This window comes from Cyprinus carpio, chromosome B16 (assembly GCF_018340385.1).
Source record: "Cyprinus carpio isolate SPL01 chromosome B16, ASM1834038v1, whole genome shotgun sequence".
Lineage (NCBI taxonomy): Eukaryota > Metazoa > Chordata > Actinopteri > Cypriniformes > Cyprinidae > Cyprinus > Cyprinus carpio.
In genome coordinates, this window is record NC_056612.1 from 15547052 (window position 1) to 15566791 (window position 19740).

Sequence of the window (19740 nt, forward strand, 5' to 3'; positions counted from 1 at the left end):
ATGCATTTATTAAATGACATAATTTCCACTGTCTCTTTTGTTTGTGTATTAATTGGAACATGACGCAAGTTCTCATTATCAAGTTATTCATTAAGGCACATGAACCATCAAGCCCCGTATCGTTTATTTGCATAAAAATCCCAGCTGCTCATGCCTCAGTCCCTTGCGCAGAAAAGGAAAGCTCTTCTTTCTGTCCTTGTTTAGTGTGTGCTTTTCCAGCTTTTTAAAAAACGAATAGCTCGGAGCAGTAAGCGTGTCTCTGTTCGGCAGTATGGTGTGTGCGTGTGTGTGCGTGCGCGCGCGAGCGCACTCTTTCTTTTTTCCCCCCCTATTCTATCTAGCTACCTCTGTCCAGGGAATTGTTCTCAACATTCACAAACACATCGCAAATACCCGCCGGCTTCACAGTATCGATTTCTAATTAGACGGCAGGATAATCGTTGGAGAGAGAGAGATGAAAAAGGGAAGAGGGTGGCAAGAATAAATAAATAAATAAAAGGGTCTCGTGATTAACTGAATTAATAAGAGAAGTACAAAAACAAGAGAGCAATGCAAAATAATGGCCTTTCCTACAATCTTGCAGACACTGCGAACAAAAGGCCTATAATGTGGCACTGTGAAATTAAATTAAAGGATTAAAGCAAGAACATCTTCCTGTTTGGCATATTTTCTGCAATAGGCTAAGCACATCCTCTCAATGGTAGACGGTTAACTGTAGGATCGAGTTTCAGACTGATTTTTAGTTTGAACTAATTCTACGTGGAAAAAATGACAGCAAAAAAAAAGTTTTCTGGCCGCATTTGCTGCGTTTTTTTGACGTCAGTCAGGCGACATGACTATGAACTTCTCACTCTGTTCTCCTTCCATCCTCCTCCTCCACCTTTCCCTCATCCGTCTCTACTCTTCGTGACAGTGCGCGTCACAGAGGTTAGTCCGGGGCTCAGGTAGCTACTACTTTAATCAAACTTTCATCATCTTGTCTTTGGCGCGCGCACGTTCACGTCCACGACGCTCTTTCCTTCCTTTACTTTTCATAGAACGACTCCCTCTCTATCAGTCTTCATCTCGTTCTTTTCCCCTCACTCTCTCCTCAAGCATATGCTAATAACTCGGGTGAATACACACCTACTTAACCCTTCTCTCCTTTGTGCTCTCCTCCTTCTTTGGCGCTCTCTGTCATTATGATGGTGATAAAGTGTAGAATTACTCAGAGGGCTAAAACAGCGACTGCCCTGCCCCGAACTCAGCGCACACTATCAATCTCCCAGAGTGCTGCTGGAGTCCTGTATCTTTTGCTGTTTTTATCTGTCGTCCTTCTCCTACTTGCATTCACGCAACTCTTTATTCCTGTGTGCAGTGTACGTTTAGTAGTGTAGGCATAACAGTCTTGTGGGTTTTGATTTTCTGTTTAGTCAAAACTGTTTATGAAGTCGCTGTTAATAAGGGATGAAACTTTTTTTGCCTTGCAAAAAAAAAAAAAAAAAAAAACGAAGACAGATGCACGCAGTGAACACATTGATTTATTCTCTCTCTCGCTTGTATCAGAGATCCGTTAGGATTTCTTTTTTCCGTTTGTTTGAAGTTCTCGGCAAGTCTCATTACCGCACACGCAAGAATCTCTCAATAAAGGAAGCACGTCTTACAGGCAGCTTTTACTCCTTCCAAGTGTTGTTTCAGCATACCACGCCCACAATATGTATTGTGGTATTATAATGATTATAATAATTAATTATAATTATTAGGCTATTATTAATAATAATAATGCTGTTGTTGATGTTACTTGTAAATATAATATTTTTTTCCTTGTACGGGCTTTACTGCGATACAATGTTTATCACAGTTGGGTCGGGCTGATATTTCGGGACATTTCCTTCCGATAATCTTAAATTAATCAGAATATAGGCCTTATTGATGTAACTGCAATGCAATTCTTTAGTAACGTCTGTGACAAGAAGGTCCATGATACAGCAGACGCGTGGCTGTGCGTCACCTGGGTTCAGGTTTTCCTAGACTAGAACTAAATTGTTACAGGAGCTGTCAGGTCCAAAGGGGCTGAACAAAATCACCACTATCTCAGGGAATTCATCTCCCAAGAACAGTACGAAAATACAGCTAAAATAAAAGGCTGCATGTCATCTGTCGGGGTTTTAGTGAACAATAAAATATTATGGCTGCTGGTAAGTTTCAGAAATGTTTATGTTAATTTATACAGAGATTAATAAATGTGCCCAAAATAAACGCTCGTTATCACGCGTTGATTAAAAGGGACCCGACAATTACCATCTCCAAAATGTGAACGAGTCTACAGACGCATCTGAACTCGCTTTTGGAAGAAACACAGACTAACTGCAGCTGTACGCATTTCTGATATAAGTTATATGTTTATTAAGAATATCTAAATCATAAAATACTAAAATTAGATATTAGATATTAGCCTAAATATTTAACTGTCTGCCACGTAAAGTCAGGTCTATTGTGTGACATGTAGAGACTGTGGGTGTTTTTTCAAGACGATTTTACCAAAACATTTTATTCTTGGATATTATTTTGTGTGTGTAATGACTTTGCATCAATCAGTATGTATTAATATTTTTTATATTTTTACAGTTTTGTTCATTTTGTTTATACTGCTTGTAATTGGGATGAAGTAACCATCTGTTGAGTATTTTAACTTTTTTTTTAAAATTGTGTTTAATTAAAAACCCTAAAATGCAGCGGGTCCACCAGACCCATGAACACTGGCTGATTAACAAAAATATGAACATCACACAAGGGTTAATCTCTAAAAATGTTGAAGAAACGAAAAAGCTCTGTGCAAGAAAGCTTCTAGATTTATCTGTGCCTGTATATAAACCCAAACTAAATAAAAATAAGGCTAATATCTATACCCTAGATATTCATAAAACAGACAGGTACATTTTCAATAGCAGAGAAATTAATAGAAAATTAAAGGTACGATCATTATAAACTTTTAGCCTTATTCAATGTGAAAACAGCATGGTTTCCAGAAAATGTAGCAAATCAGGGTCTTAAAGAAATATTCATAGAAAAATTTACATAGTCATTATTTACTTACTCTCATGAAACTGATATGTTCTTTATTCTGTGAAACATAAATGGGGTTAGTTGTGGCAGAATGCCTAAGCTGCTTTTTTCCCATAGAAATAAAGGTGAATGTCAAGAAAGATATTCATTAAATATCAACTTAATTTGCACTTCACATTTCCTCACAAAGCTATATGGTTTCAGAAGGGCTCCTCTTTTGATGCTTTTGTGGTGTTTTATTGTCTATTCTTGTCTCCACTGACTTTTCCATACCACTGTATGGAAGAAAAATATGCACAATTTTCAAAACGTATGTGTGTTCCACAGAAGAAAGCAAGGTATTTACAGGTATTAAACATCAGTGTGAGCAAATGATTAAGAATTTTCATCATCATGATTGTTATACAAACCAGCACACAGATCACTCTTAAGAATCTTTAGAAGAAAGTTATCCGGTCCAAATCTGCTGAATTAGGCCAAACTTCTATTAATATGTTCATAAGTTTTTCTTATGAAATTCCCATATAGTGGATAATGGCTTTGCAATGATCAATATGTATTAAAATGTGCATTTAGTGTTCCTTTGTCCCTGATAAACTGTTTGGAGAAAGGTCTATTAAAGGTGTCATATGACGTTGCTAAAAAAGAACATTATTTTGTGTATTTGGTGTAATAGAATGTGTTTATGCGGTTAAAGGTCCAAAAAACACATTATTTTCCACATAATGTACATTACTGATGCTCCTCTATGCCCAGCCTTTCTGAAACGTGTCGATTTTTACAAAGTTCATCGTTCTGAAAAGCAAGGTGTATGCAAAATATTACACCCTTTAACATACTGTAATGTCGAGTCCCAGCGCGAAAAAAAACCCATTACAAACGAGCCATACCATACTGTGATGCTGTGTGTCCCGGCATGACTAGACAAAACAAGTAAAACCCATTACAAATGAGGCATTTGTTGCATCTAGTGGGGACATAATTACTGATTATAATGATTTATACTGTCTTTTTACGCGTTGCATATCGCGCGATGTAAACATAAAACCATGATTGCATTTGTGATTGGAGAAACGACAAACAAGAAGTGCTACTCTACACTGCTCAAAACTCGCGTTTGAATCGTCAGTGGCAAATTCTTAAATATCAAAATGTACTTACAAGCTGTGAGTCAGAAGCGGCAGACTGTCCTTTGCAAAGTTGGAATTGCCCCACTTTATAGAAACAGACACCAGCATTGTAGGCTACTCTCACAGGAAACAGTCCTTGTCCACCGCAAAATGCTCAGCACACATCTGAATATTTGGGTTGAACTATTCTGGAACAGTCTTGTAAATACAACTTAACCACTGATTTCTAGTTGTGTCCTCTTTTGGAAGGCCAAACAAAGTAGTTTCGCTTTCACAACGTAACACACAGCGTCTCCACAACATGGCGGTGGCAGCAACAGCGAGAATAAAAGTTACGCCTTCTTTCTTTGTATGAACATTTGGGCCATTTTAGGAGGGCATAGTTGACTCTTAACTTTTATAAAGAATATCTCTTTGGATTTGAGACTTTAATCTTTGCAACTTTACAGTGATAAATCAACCAGAGATCATTCATTTTCACTGAGAGTTGGCAATTTCTATGACGTGAGCAACAAAAACAACTGGCAATGCAAAATAAGTGTGTCCAGATTAGCTCCAATAGTCCATTGGCTGTAATGGTCTCTACAATCTACTTATGCTTATGATGATTTAAAGAAACAAAGCCGAGGGCAGTGGATGAACATCATCAAACCTGAGATGATTGTGGAGCTGGTTGACATCAAAGGTACAAATCCACATGACCTTTAAAGACAACTTCTGCAATGTTACCTTGTGTCAGGTCTTACCAAGGATCAAAATTTGTGCTTGTATAATCTCAGACTTGGAGCTAGCTGTTTTAGACTCTTTAAACCAATTGTTGTAGAGATAGAGGCCCGAGAATAACAAATATGTGGCTCCCAAAAGAAGCAGTGACTGTTCCCAAACTTGTTGATGACAAAACAAATGATACCAAAAAAAAAAAAACATCACTAACTGCTACTAAACCCTTAATAAGACTCCAAAAATGACTTTAGACCCCATAGCATTCTTCTTTACCATCTAGATCTTCATCACTGCAGTGGGTATTTTTAGACCCTTTGGAACACTGGAGAGTTCTCTGATTTCCAATCCTCAGTTTTTTTTTTAATTTGTGTTCCTATAAACACAGAGTCAAGTTCATCACCATAGCAGCACTGACGACTGAAGACTGCAATGCTCTTGAAAATTGTAACAGAATTGTAGACTAAGAAAGTTACTGCAGCATTTATTATCCTCACTGGGGTTAAATTCAAATCATATGATCAATAAATACTGCAGAATATTTCAGCTTCACTTTTTTGGTTAGAGAGAGAAAAAAAAACAAAGGCTGGAAATAAACCAAAGTTGTAGGTGTTATTTAACCATACAGGGGGCACATAAAAAAAGAGAAAGAACGGTGACTCACCAACATGCATGGAAAGAATTTCAAATGAGCCCAGAACACAAACTAAACTAAAATTATTACAAAAATTCTGCATTGTTTTGTTTGAGATAGAACAAATTGAAATGGATAGTGATTTTAAGTTGTATGCGTTTGAACATGGTGAATGGGAATATTGATATGTAACACTAGAATACAGCAAATTATTATGGCAGTAACCACAAAGCAGGAATTTATTTAACTTTAAGAAAACACAGAAAGAGCTTTGTTTTGCTATTTTTTAACAAAATTAAGGAATTAGACTGGGTTTACACAAGCTTTGAGCTCCTACCATTTAAAAATACATTTTAATGTTACATGAAAGGAACAGTTCATCCTTAAATAAAATTTCAACTGCTTGATACAATAATGGGACCCAAATCAATAATGAGCCCCATTTTTAAAAATATATATATATTTGTGTTTCACAAAAGAAAGAATATCATGCAGGTTTGGAATGACATGAGGGTGAATAAAAGTAATTCATTTTTGCGTCATTTTAAGTTAAAATTTTATCATAAAGCAAGAGACATTGCATATGGAGCCATCCACAACATCACTCAAACTCTTACTACCCTTTGTCTTCAGTCAAACTCGGGACCTTATTTCCACTCTTGTATCCCCCCTCTCCTCCCCCTCAACCAAACAGCCCACCTCTGCGCGTGTCAAATTGAATCTCCACCTCAGCGCCTACTACACCCGCTGTGTCCATGTATAATACGTCATACACACTGGGAGTGTGCGATGACGGATTACTGAATTAGACAAGTAATGACACCTGACACTTCTGTTACCGCTCCCTGAGCTGCCACAGCCAGCGCCGCAGCGCCGGTAAATAAAGACCAGAGATGAGGAAATACAGAGAGAGATGAACAGGGAGGGGGAGCGGCAGGGAGATGAATGGAAAGAGCGAATGGAGGTGTGTAGGCCTATATACAAAGAGAGATGGAAGGGAAACCTTAGACAAAGAGAAAAAGAAACTCGACAAGTCAGCTAGATGGATGTACGAGGGCATTTTTGTTTGCAATCTGCTTTGTTTCACAATAGTTCCCAATGGCTATCGCTGTTTTCAAAACCAATAAATGCACGAAAGGAGATGCAGTGTATTGGCTAGACTTTAAGTCCACACAACTTGAGTTGCATGTGATGTTAGTGTGGCCTGACCTATAGTGAGAGCACTGAGACCTTGGCCTAAAGTTGTTTAGATATGTACAAAAATGTGTAGAGAGAATATAAAGAAAATATTTTTCAGTGGAAGAAAATAGAAGGTATTTAGAATTTTTTTTAAATTGTTTTTGTCGATGATGAAATCCAAAACAACACTAGGACCCACTGACTTTTATTGTACAGAAGAAAAAAAAACATTTTTCAAAATATGTTCTTTTGTGTTTCACAGAAGAATCTAAGTCACATTTTTCATTTATGCTGTAATAAAAAAGGTTAAAGCGAGAAAGAGATGTTGTATGCAATAGTAGGCTACATTTAAAAAAAATTACACCATCATACAAATACTTTTAACAATCCAAATATCTGTCACTGTCATACAATATTCTGTATGCAAAACACAACACATGTTTTCTATGGTTTCTATTAGGGCAACATGAAACCCACATAACCTCTATGAGAATGTGTGTGAAAGAGAGCCAGAAACAGAGAGAGTAGGGAGCCAGAAAGAAGTATTGACAAAGCCTAGATATACACATAAGTCACTGAGTGTGGCCTGCCTGGCTCTTGTGTTTTATAGCTACGCTCTGTGCTGGCAGAACAAGATGACAGCTGAGTTCCTTCAATGGAAAATATGGTGCCTCTTTTGTTTTCTCCATCTCCCTCTATCGTTCCCATACTCTGTCTATCTTTATATTACTCTGTCACCTCACAATTTTGTTCTCTCCCCCTCCTCTCCGTTTTTTGCTTTCTTTTTAGGGTTGCCCTATGTTCTCTTGCCATGCCTGTTTATTTCTGCTGCTTATCTTTGTGACCATTTTTTATGCTCATTCTTCTTTATTTTTACCTCAATGTCTCTATCTTTTGCTTTTGGCCATTTCCTCTATTTGCTCTACAGGTTCCTGTTGCTTTTGTGTCATTCATCTCTTCCTATCACTGGCCTTTTATTTGAAGTGAAATTAACACTATCGTTTAACTGTCTAGGATCAGTAAGACATTTTAATGTTACTGAAAGACGTCTCATATTTTCACTAAAGCTGCATTTATTTAATTAAAAATACAGTAAAAATTGTAATATTGTTAAATATTCTTCAGTGTCATCAGTGTCACAAGATCCTTCAGAAATCATTCTGATATGTTAATTTGATGAACAAGAAACATTTCTTATTATTATCAATGTTGAAAACAGTTGTGCTGCTTAATATTTTGTGGAAACCATGATTCATCTTTTTTAGGGCTCTTAGATAAATAGAAAGTTCAAAATTCAATTCAAAACAGCAAAAAGTTCAAAACAGCATATATTTGAAATATAATAAATAGCATAAATATAATCCTTTGATGCATCCTTGCCAAACAGAAATATTAATTTCTTTAAAAAAAAAGTCACTGACCTCAAACTTTAAACTTCACATTAAAAAAGAAACTTAAAAATGTCTCTTCAACATTACATTTTTCTTTTTCTGTTAAAGCTTTCAAGTTTCTTTTTGTTGTTTTCTTTGATGCTCAGTCTTCTCTTTTTGTACTTCAATGATTCTGTCTTCTCTTTCACATTTTGTTTATTTGTTCTACAAGTGTTCATCTGCATTACTTTTCTCTCATTTATCTCATTTTCACTGGACATTCTGTTTCATCTGCCATCTTGTAACTTGTAGGCTACATAATGGGAGGTAGAACTTGTAGGATCACATTTCTTCATAATATAATCAATAGCCTACTCCTTCCTGCCTTACATTTGATAAGAAATAACAATGACAAAATATGAACATATACCAATAGAATACATTTCAAATGCATATTAAATGCATCTAAAATTCGAGAATTATCTTGTACCTTTAGACCTTATCCTATTCACCCTCATTTCTTGTTCCTCACCACTTCCCTCTCACACTCTCTACATTCCAGCCACCCCTCCCGTCTTCTTCCGCAGCCCGAGCACAGAGCCCCAAGTGTCGGAATCAATTAAGAGTGAGCGCCGTCGCGCCCATTCCTTCACGGAGGTAAATATTAAACTGCAAGGAACGGCGGACAGAGAGAGAGAGAGGGAGAGAAAAGAGAGAGACAGAGTAGGGGAGGGGAGAGCGAGCCCTCCGTCCCTAATCCACCGCATCGATCAGCCGGGGATGAGGGTAATATATTATTTTGACAAGATACGATCCTCCGACGCGCACCGCTATCCCCGACGATCGATTTCTTTTTCTCTCTCCCTTTTTTCTTTTTCTTTTTTTCCCTTTAGCAGTAGGGACACTGCGTGCGCGCCTCTGTTTTGTTGTTAGTCGCTGTGTGTGCAAGTGTGACTGAGCGAAACAGTGTGGAGCCAACAATAGTTGAGGAAACGCCTGGAGAAAACTTCTCATCTGAGCGGCACAACCTCAACGTCACGACAAAACGATAGCAGACGTGAAGTCTTAATAATGTCTTTACGGAGTCGTCTAAGGAACATAAATTTCATTTCAAATTTGATCCCCCAGTTTTTTGGTCGTCAAACAAGCTCATAAAGAGACAGAGGAAAGCAATTGACTTGTGCTACAAACAGAAGAGTATTAAATGACAAGACTTCAAAATATAGAAGCTCTTCCACCTGAGATTTTCATATTTTGGAGCCGAGCCGCCTGGGTGACGCTGACCATTTGTAAAGTTAAGTGTCTGGCCCCTCCGGTCCCCTGTGCTCTTTTGCCTTCCCTCCATATCGCTTTGTAAACTGTGTCTAAATGCTAAATTCCCAGATCAATTTTTTTCATTCAACCTCTCCCCCCCATTCCTTTGTGCCCGCTGCCCCCTGCCTCCTCCTCCAAAGTGGATTGAAGTTCACTGTCTCTTTGCATGCGCAGTCTGCAGTGTGCTCGCATGTATGTGTTCATATGTGAACAAGAACACCGAGATTTAGAAAGCTTTGAACGCAGGTAAATGCAGAAATATCTAATAAATCAGCATGTTTTATAATTTTCAACCACCACTCAGCAGGCTCTACCTCCCGGAGCACTCGAGCACCAGTCTCAGTCTTTCGTTCACTCTCTCCCTTTTTTATTGTACCATTTTCTGCCACTTCGGCTGCTGTGAGGGAGGCAGTAATGCAGTCACTGTCCCTCTGCAGCCCCCTGCTGTGTGTGCAAGTGACTTGGCCTGTAAGGAGAGGGGGGAGATATGGGGTCAAGGTGAGCTCTAATACACTATTGATCCGCCCCAATTGAAAACCTGATGGAAATTTTACCCCCCCCCCCCCTTCTCCTTCCCATCTGTGTATCTCTGTCTTTCCCTTGTCTTTCTTTTTTCTCTCTCCCTAGTGAACAACTTCTTCTGTGCTTCCTCCCTTTTTGCAAATTAGATCCTACCCAGAGGCTGTCTTTGTGGCATCTTTTTCTCTCATGTTGTCCCCCTTCTCCTTCTTTGTCCCGTTTTACATCTTTACACTTTGGAGACATCTAACCCAGTTTCTTGCTTTTTAAGAGACTGTCACAAAGCAACTGTTTCTCTCCAAGTTTGTATTTTTGAGGTACTGCATTTGTAGACTGAGTCTTTGAATGTATTTAAACATGAATGAGTGTATAAGAGTGTGACTGAGTAAATAGGAGCACACACACACACTATGAGTAGTGTGGCAGTATGGTCACCAGTGCAGTGTATTAAATACCACTGGGTTTGGCCTCAGGGCTGCACGGTGATCCCTCAGCAGGAAGAGCCAGTCGATAGCACTCCATCCTGGTCAACAATGAGCAACACTCCACAAAATCTATGTCAACACTTCTGTATTTTCACTTCGGGTAAAGTGGAAAACAAGACGGACTCAATCCATCACATTTTAAAGAACTCTCTCTTTCTCTGTCTCTTTCGGTTTAATTTTACAATGGTGCAACCATTAATAGATATGTCACGGTTGGGGAACATTCATGGGAATTTGAGAATTTGACTCAATTTAAATAAATTCAATGCAGGAAATGCATTCTGGGAATTGAAGTGTTCTTCCATCCCGGTTCCACTAAGGTTAGTTTATTAATTATTATGAAAAACATTTATCTGTCAGTCTGTCTGTCTGTCTGTCCATCTGTCAGGCTAATAAAACTTCAAACATGGTGGCCAAACTTGAAACAATGTTCCAGCAGATTCCTTCCATCGCAGGTAGTTAAATATGCCAAGTGTTCTAACAATTTTGGCCACCCCTGTATAAGTTTTGTTGAATTTCAGTTCATTTGAATTCTATTTCCTTACACTAGAATGTCAGTTCTCTATCCTGTTTGCTAAGCTTGAATTCAGCAACTGTATTGGAATTAAAAATGCATTCTCAATTAATTTCAGAGTTGTGTACAATCCTGAAAATCTATAAATCAAACATGAGGCTGGAAACACACTGGATTTCTTAATGATCTTGTTCCCCTATAATGTAAATTAAATTACAAAGTAAATGACCAGACTAAACCTGAAGATCCTGTTTGCAAAAATAGAAAGAGTTCAGCATCTCTTTGCTTTGACCTTTCCCTGCTTGCATAGCTGTTAATTACTTTGTAGAACAGACTGCGTGATAAAACTGTCTCTCTGTGCACACGCAAGAGCTTCCATGTGTGATTTATGTTCTGTTGTCTGTCTGTCAGGTGGTAGCACTATCTGTATCACAATCTCCCCGTGGACGCAGAAACATTACACATGTGGTGAGGCCCGGTGTCGACCTGCAGCCTGTGATACACATCTGGAACATCAATGGCCATGATGCACACTAAGGATGAGGAACGAAACAGTGTTGGACAGAAATACTGAAGCTTTAGGGTCAATAATCAAGGTTGTTCTGTCTGATTCCTTACACCTTACACAGGTTGCATGTGCTAAGGAGCCAAATAAACCCAAATAATCACATTTTCTCTTTCTCTTTTTATCTCACTCTCTCTTTTTCGTTCTCTCTCTCAGAGAGTCTTAGCTTAATTGCTTTTAAACCAGATTAATGACTGACCAGGGACATGTTGCCTTAATCTCCGCTCTTGTAAAGCTGCTGTATGTCTCGGTTGTGCCTTCTCCCTTTCCTGTCCTCATCCATCCTCTCAAACCACTTACTCTTCGTCTCCCTCTCCCGCACTTTCACTCAGTCACCATCAGTCTCCCTGTCCGTCTTTCCCAAGTACCGTTCCTGCTGCTTCTGCACATTATAACTCAATTCTGTTCTGCCATTTGTCTCTCTGTCTCTCTTATGCTCTTCGCTGATGTATTCTTATCTTTTACTTTCATCTCTAGCTCTTTCCGAGTTATGAGCTCACTTACTCATAAATGCACACACATTCAAACCCCTATGCTAATACTATGTGTGTCCTTTCATGCCAATATGCTGTAGTGGTGATGCATGGCCAGTCGTGGAGTCTTGTATTAGAACATGTCGATGGGAGCCTGTCATTGCCTCCTAAGTGTTTTGGCAATACTAGGAATCTCCTGTCATGCCAGTGCAACTAATCTCAATCGAATTACATTGAGCTGGTATTGAGACGGTGAGAGAGGACAAGAGTAGGAGGCTGTGTACTTGACTAAGCACCACTCATGGCCAACAAGTGATAAGTGTGTGTTTGCTAAAGTCCTTAATATCAAAAATCATAACTTTAAAAACAGTATTATATGCAGATATAGGTCATGGACTACAAATTTCTTGTTCTCTAAACATGTTACAGTGAGGTTCATTTAAATTGTGTCATTTGTTCACCCACATGTCATTTCAAACCTGTATGATTTATTCTGCAGAACATTACAGAAGACCATATAATGGAACTCAATGGGGTCCAAAACAACATTAAACCCCAGTGACTTCATTAAATTGACAAAAAAAAAAAATGTAAAAAAAAATTCTCAATATATTCTTATGTGTTTCACAGAAAAATTAAAGCATGCAGGTTTGGAATGATATGAAGTAAGGAAATGATGACATAATTTTTCATTGAATTTTATATACTGCTAAATTGCTTCAGGAATTTAGGAAATGGTTTGGGACTTCTTTTACTCTCCACACTCTTCTGTCTGTTTCAAAAGCCTAGTATGTCTAACCTCTGAACTCTTTTATTTAACCTACACCCTCTGCTCTATACCCATCTCTCCAACTTTCTCTCAAGCTTATGTCTCTTTCTCTCCCGCGGACATTTCTATCTCCTTCTTTCCCCTTGCGGTTGCCGTCAGGATTAAACAGTTATCTCGGAGGCCCTCTATCACCCCTAAATACTGCAGATGATAAGACTCACTTGGATTTGTCAAATTGGGCGCCATCGATTAACTGACCTTTCCTTACTCTCAGGCTTCTAGGCACTCTCCACACCGCCGACAAGCCAGATAGAGAGATAGATTGATATATATTGGTGTTATTATTGTGTACAAGTTTGTAGCTACTAGGGGTGCATGGGAGGTGGACGAGATAGGAAGAAAGAACACAGTGGGAAGGGAGAGGGGACAGAGCAGGAACTGGGAGAGGAGGAGAGAAATCTATCACAAACTTCGCTTCTCAAAGAGTTGGAAGAAAATATAAAGTTGAATGCCTAAAAACACAAGATTTGAAACATTTTAAGCCATCTTAACTCTGTTTTTCTTTTTGTGCACGCTGTAAAAATGTATCCTTAGGTAATATAAAGTTTGCTTCATAACTGATTTTACTCAGCTTGATACAAAATTATTAAATATGACTGATTATCAACCTGACTACATTTAAAGTATTTTTCAGGTTAGATCAAGTTGAATTACATCCATAATGTAACAACTGATTTAAAGTGTATGTGAATTAATTATTAATTCAGTAATTTGTGTTTACAATTTGTTAATATCCCAATGGTTCCAAATGCATGAAAACATAATAAAGATAACAAATATTTTTTTCAACAATTTAGGTACTTAACTTGTGACAGTATATTTCAAAGCGTAATGGAATAACAGATGCTGCGAATTAAGCCATATGTTCTGACAAACTGTTGTGAACAATTTCACGATGCGATTTCTCACTACAGTGCGTCGCTCGAGCAACATTTACGAAGCAAAATGGATGCGAGATGTAAAACAGACCCGTGTGCGTCTAAGTGTGTGTGTGTTTGTTTTACGGAGCTGAACTCACCGGCACTCCCAAGTGGCCTCGCCTCAAGACGGAAACCAAGGGCCGGAGCCGGCACCGTGGCTGCTGGCTGTAGGATGGACCGAGAATCGCTGGGCTTTATCTGATCCAATTCGGCGAGCAAAGATTGTGCTGTTCCGTGCAGCAGTATAATTGATGCGCTAAAACGGAAAAATAAATTGTTGATAAAACAAACTCAACTGCAATTTACAACTGCAATTGTAAAAGTAAGAAATACATGTTAAACAGCCTAACCTCATAACATCAATAACTTATTTTAGTGTATGTGACAGCAAAGAGTTGGAAAGCTTTTTTTTCCCTCCGACAATTTAGGTTTCGGGAACTTATCAGTTTGCATATAGTTCTTTTTACGCTTTTTACCATTCTCTAACATGTCAGATAAACCTTTAATTATGAAAAAAATAAAAAATAAAATACATTAACAACATACACTGCTTTTTTGAGTTTCAGTTTTTTTAGCTAATTATCCAATGCAATCATTTTACAAAGCGACATCGACATGGAGTTGCGCAAACCGCGTTGAGCTAAAAAAAAACTAATTCTAATCTAAATCTGAAAAACGAAAATTACACATTATTAGGCTTTTCTTTGATCAAACTCAGCACTGAGTTTATTTTTTAATCACTGATTAATTTATAACAGCAGCGCTCATAGTTAGAAATAAAAAGACAATCTGAAGAATTTCAGAAATAGAGAATCTGAAGAAAACATACAAAATGTAGCCTAAAGCTATAAAATGTATGGGATTAAAAAAGTGTTTTCATCCAAACTAAAGTCTTTGTAACAAGTGTCAGCCGTGAAGTTAAATAAATATTTCACGATATGATAAGATGTAAAGGTAGCCTAAATAACAGTTTTCGAAATGAATGGTTACAGAATGTAAAATATTTTAAAATAAAGTAACTTACTTTGTATAAAGATTTTTTTCTTATTCTTCTTGTTATTAGAATTTCAATTAATTAATTATTGTATTTAATTTGTAATAATAATAACAACAATAATAATAATAATAATAATAATAATAATAATTATTATTATTATTATTATTATTATTATTATTATGATGATGATGATGATGATGATGAACACAACCATGTCAGTAACATTATAACATTTACATGTCATCATTATCAGCTACAGTATAGCTTCCAGTAACGAAGCATCGTGATTCCAAAACAAAGTTTGGCCAGGTGAGCAGTTTCGGTATGCGGACTAAGCAAAGGCAGTGTTGGGGTAGAGGGAGGGGGGAAACTGAGTGATGTGGAGAGGAGAGATATCCCCAAATGCCATTTAATGTCGGAAATATTTCCAACAAATATTGACAAAGAGATAGACGCAGGAGGGATCCGCAGAGGAACGGCGCAGGCGGGCGTGTGATTGAATTAATGGATGTTCTGGATATTGTCCAAATTCCTGGACTGACATCCTGCGGTTAATTACTTTGATTGAAATCAAATAATGTGAAAACACGTAAAGAATGCAGTGAACTCGGAAGATGCAAGATGTTCAAGGACTGAGAGGACGGGCTCAAAATTACAATTAGGGACATTTAGGCTACATCAAGTAACAAGCAAAATCCCCGTAATTCTCAATCGGTTATTTTTTCCCCCCATAATTATTATGATGGAATAATAATAAAAATAATAATAATTATTATTATTATTAGGTTATTATATTTAACAATAATCATACAGTGCCTATTATTGTTGTTGTTGTTATTATTATGCCTATTAGTTCGCAAAATATTATTACTTAGGCCTATTACTTTATAATTATAATTATTTCATACTTTATTGTCAAAACATTCACCTAAAAATAACCGATTACAATATTAATCTGCCTCATTCAACGGATGCATACTTTCAAAGTCATTATATTAAGCAAACTTCGAATTTAACATATAAAACTTATTACCAAAATGATCCACTAACCGTTTTACGCTAAAAAAAAAAAAAAAAAAAAGTTATATTATTACCGACTACAGCATACTTTTGACAAATTGTGTTTAATATAAGACAATTAGGCTAATATAAAGGCAGTAAAAAAATACTGTTCCGTTTACGTTTCTATTTAATAAACAAAACAAAAATTCGAATTATTTGAATCATCAAATTGATTAATATTTTTGCAGTGTAATATTTAGCATACAAGTCACATTCGAGGTCTTTCTTATTCAACACTTTCAAGATGTAGTTGAGTGCTGAAACTCTGCAGCTTCAGATGATCATCAACGGAGTTTAGAGATGAGCCGAGTCAGGACTGTAAAGTAAACGAAAAGAGCAAAAACTAAACCAAAGCAACTTTGTACTTTTCAGGATTCGCACGTTTTAGTGAATATTTAAACCAACCCAAACTGAATCTTTCGGTTGATTTAAAAAAAAAAAAATCCATGGATAGATCAGTAGGCTACATCTGCAATGATTAAAGCTGAATATCTGTTTATTGATTTATAAACACTTATCAAAAACATTGTGTAAGTAATAATTGATGAGATATATAGGCTACTATGTGCTACCATGGGTATGCATCAAATATCGCCTGGGAATAGCATTTTGATTCTTTTTTTTTTCAACAAACTATAACCGAGAGTTATGGATTAAATACAGGCTCAAACTAGTCGAACTGTTGAAGATTTAACGGGAACATATTGAGCAGGATGCTTTAAAGTTTTCCTATAATAACAGGTTTAACTTGACATGTGCTGAATTATGTGCGCAGGTGCAAACAAAAAGTTTGCGAGTTCCAGATTTCTGGCCACAACGTTATAATAAACCAACTAATTTTTTGACAAACTGCAAGGATAGCCTATAAAAAATGAAACGCAATACCACATGCCTAAAGTTTTATACCAAATGTAGCTACGAAACATATTTATGCTGGTCCATTTTTTTAATAAAATTGTATTGTAGGCTATTACATTTCCCAAACTTCTAAATTTCCCAGAAAATAAAATATCAAAACCGGCGACTAAGCAACAAAAAATGTATCCAAGTAAATAAGTAAATTTTGTCCTCTCGCTCGCATTTGACCAGTAGCCAACATGACAAGGATGAATGAATGGAGCAGCACACGTTATGCACTTGTGAGAGTAAATTGAGCTCGGTCATTCGGCAGATCGAAGGGATACACACACACCCGGCGCTTAGTCCACATTAAACGTCTCTAGTTGCCGTGAGAGTGACTGTTTAATTGACTGATTGATAGTGTGGCGTGTAGGTGAGGGCTCAACGAACAGCGTTAACAAATAGAGACACTTAACGGCTAATCCGACGAGGCAAGGACCGCACTGCTCTCGAGGCTGTTTGCAAGTGTGCACGCGACTTCAGCGCTTTTCATAATTACACAAAACTGGAAAAGGATTTTACCTTATACAAATTACGAAAATACATGTTTCAGCTAAATGTAGCCTACACAAATGAACAGGAAAAGTTTCATACTTAAGTTTAAATAATTTTAATAATAGGCTGCTAATATAATAATAATAATAATAATAATAATAATAATAATAATAATAATAATAAGACACAACTAAAACGCATCCATAAAATAGCCTATGAGTATTTTCAAAAGCGACAAAAAGTTCCAAAATGCCACTTTGTGAAATCTTGTCATAGTCAACGTTTTGATAACACAAAGCGTGTAACATACCTCAGCCTTTCCTGGTCTTGTTCTCCAACCGTACAAAGTAGAAACTATCTAACCCTAGTGCGCTTTCACCCTCCTGGTGTGAGATCCGGGGCGCGCGGAGCCGGGAACCGTAGAAGCACCTCGACACTAATAACCACGACCGAGGGAACTGAATGAGAGGGAGGGAGGGCGCTGAGGAGGTGTGCATCTCTCGGTAAGTAGTTAATTAGTAAATCCCCATTCCCTGTGCCTCGGGTCGGTTTGTTTTCCCCGGTCGACAAGCCGAGAGGAAAGAGAATTTGAAGTAGGATTCGACCCGTTTCCGCTCCTCTGTCTCGTATATGAAGTGCGTGTGTGTGTGTGTGTGTGTGTGTGTGTGTGTTGTCCTACCCCCTCCCTCTCTTCTTCTCTCCCTCTCATTCTTTTCGCCAGAAAATCCCCTTTACTCGCGTCCTAACATTCTCGCATACACAACTGTCCCTCTGGCGATTCTCCAGATAGGCTACTGTCTATTTTGCTTTTGGACTTAATGTCCATTGTTCACGCTAGGCTACTTTCAGTTTTACACTCAGCCGCACGCAGCAAAACACTTCACGTAGTCATCATACTTTCATCAGCACCATCACAGAAGCCTGATTTAGTTTTAGTCCGTAAAATGTATCAACAACAAAAGTATCTGGATAATTTTATCATCTCCTTAACTCAGGCTGAGGAGCTGCAGTCGTTGAGCCGCTTTAACACCTTTGCCTGGTGATGCATGAAATGAAAAGCATGCATGCTAAAATTTTAGAGCCGTTTCAAGACTTAATCTTAATCCAGTATCAGATCGTTTAACTGTCAAATTGTTAAAAACCTGAACACTGGAAACAAATAGCCTACAAAACTAGAGTTGATCTCACTGATTCTGGACTTCGAACAGAAGTAAACATCACGGTTTTTCCAAGCCATTGACTGAACCTAACAAACTTAAATGACTTAATTGATCTGCTACGTAATAATCCATTAGGTAAACCTATGGAACCCACTGGGGTGTGGAAGGAGGCAGATGATCGGAGTCTAGGAGCGGATGCATAAAGAGAATGAAATAAGAAAGATGGATTGGGTGGGGAAATGATACAAAGGTTCTGCCAATTATACAGTCTCAAACAATATTAACCTGACTTGAACAATACCGTCATGCACGTCTTTATCGCCCTCTAGTGAACACAATGACTAGAGAGGGTCAGAAGTCCATTCTCCATTCTCAGGTGATTCAGCGTTGCAAATTCAGAAATAAAATACTCATTAAAAACTGATTTCATAGTGATAAAGTATACATGCAAGAATACATGCAGCCTGGACAAGTTAGGAAAAGATTAGTTAATATATTAATAATAATAATGTAATATAAAATAAGGAAAGAATATATTTGTTATAATATATATTATTATACATTTCTTTTATGTATTATGAAAAATAAAAAATAAATAGGCCTATATTTAGAGGTGTAATCCCTTTTTTCAGTTTTCTTTTTTTCTCACTTGCTCACTCTTGAACCCACATTGACATGCATACAACATACACACATGGATCATGAGAGGATGTGAATACAAGCCCAGACACATGTAATAGACTCTAATGTTCTGTGTCTTACAGGCCTCTCTGATGGCATTATGAATGCAAGGTGCATGGTTTGCTGTAATGTCAGTGACTGTGGTGACAACTGATGGTGCATCTATTAGGTGGGAGGGAGAAGACTGACCTATCCCATTATCAGTGATTGAGGTTATTCGTATAGGTAGAGCTGAGATTTTTAAAGCTCACTTTGCACCGTATGGATTTACTGTCCGCTTCCTTACTGTATGGTTTATCACTTTACAATGTGGATCCGATTCACAACCGCATCATGTTGGCAAAGGACATATTGTGCTCCAGTTGTATAATCATGCACAATTTAGGTCTCTAGGGATTTTCATATATTAAATTTCATATATAAAATCATATATTAAGCTTGAATAAAAACAATCTGGTTTTGGATGCACATTTAATAAAAAATAAATGAACATAAGTGAATAATTATTATTTTATTAGTCATTTTGATCATTATGACATCACCCCCCCCCTCCCAAAAAAAAAGAAGAAATAGCTTATTATTGGCAGTAAGTTTGTGTTCTCTGAAAATGGGAACCACAAACAGAGAAAGAAGGAGAATGAGAAAAGATAGAGGCCTCTGTATGTCTTTAGACACAAATGGATAGAACAAGGTACAACAAATAGAAAGAGATACAGAAAGAAAAGGAAAGAAAAGAGGAAGAACAGAC

The 19740-nt window shown here is 37.4% G+C and overlaps 1 protein-coding gene across 4 annotated transcripts in view; it reads right to left on the bottom strand.

Annotated features, from left to right (window-relative positions):
* Positions 1–19740, bottom strand: part of LOC109054926 (ETS domain-containing transcription factor ERF-like) — a 76246-nt gene that overhangs the window by 18366 nt on the left and 38140 nt on the right. For 3 of the 4 annotated variants that reach the window (XM_042741054.1, XM_042741052.1, XM_042741053.1), the window contains one exon: positions 13796–13953. The gene's annotated coding sequence lies outside the window, so the exon portion shown is untranslated. Of the gene's footprint in view, positions 1–13795; positions 13954–17461; positions 18098–19740 lie in introns of those variants that run through there. The other variant, XM_042741055.1, reaches the window with a different exon arrangement.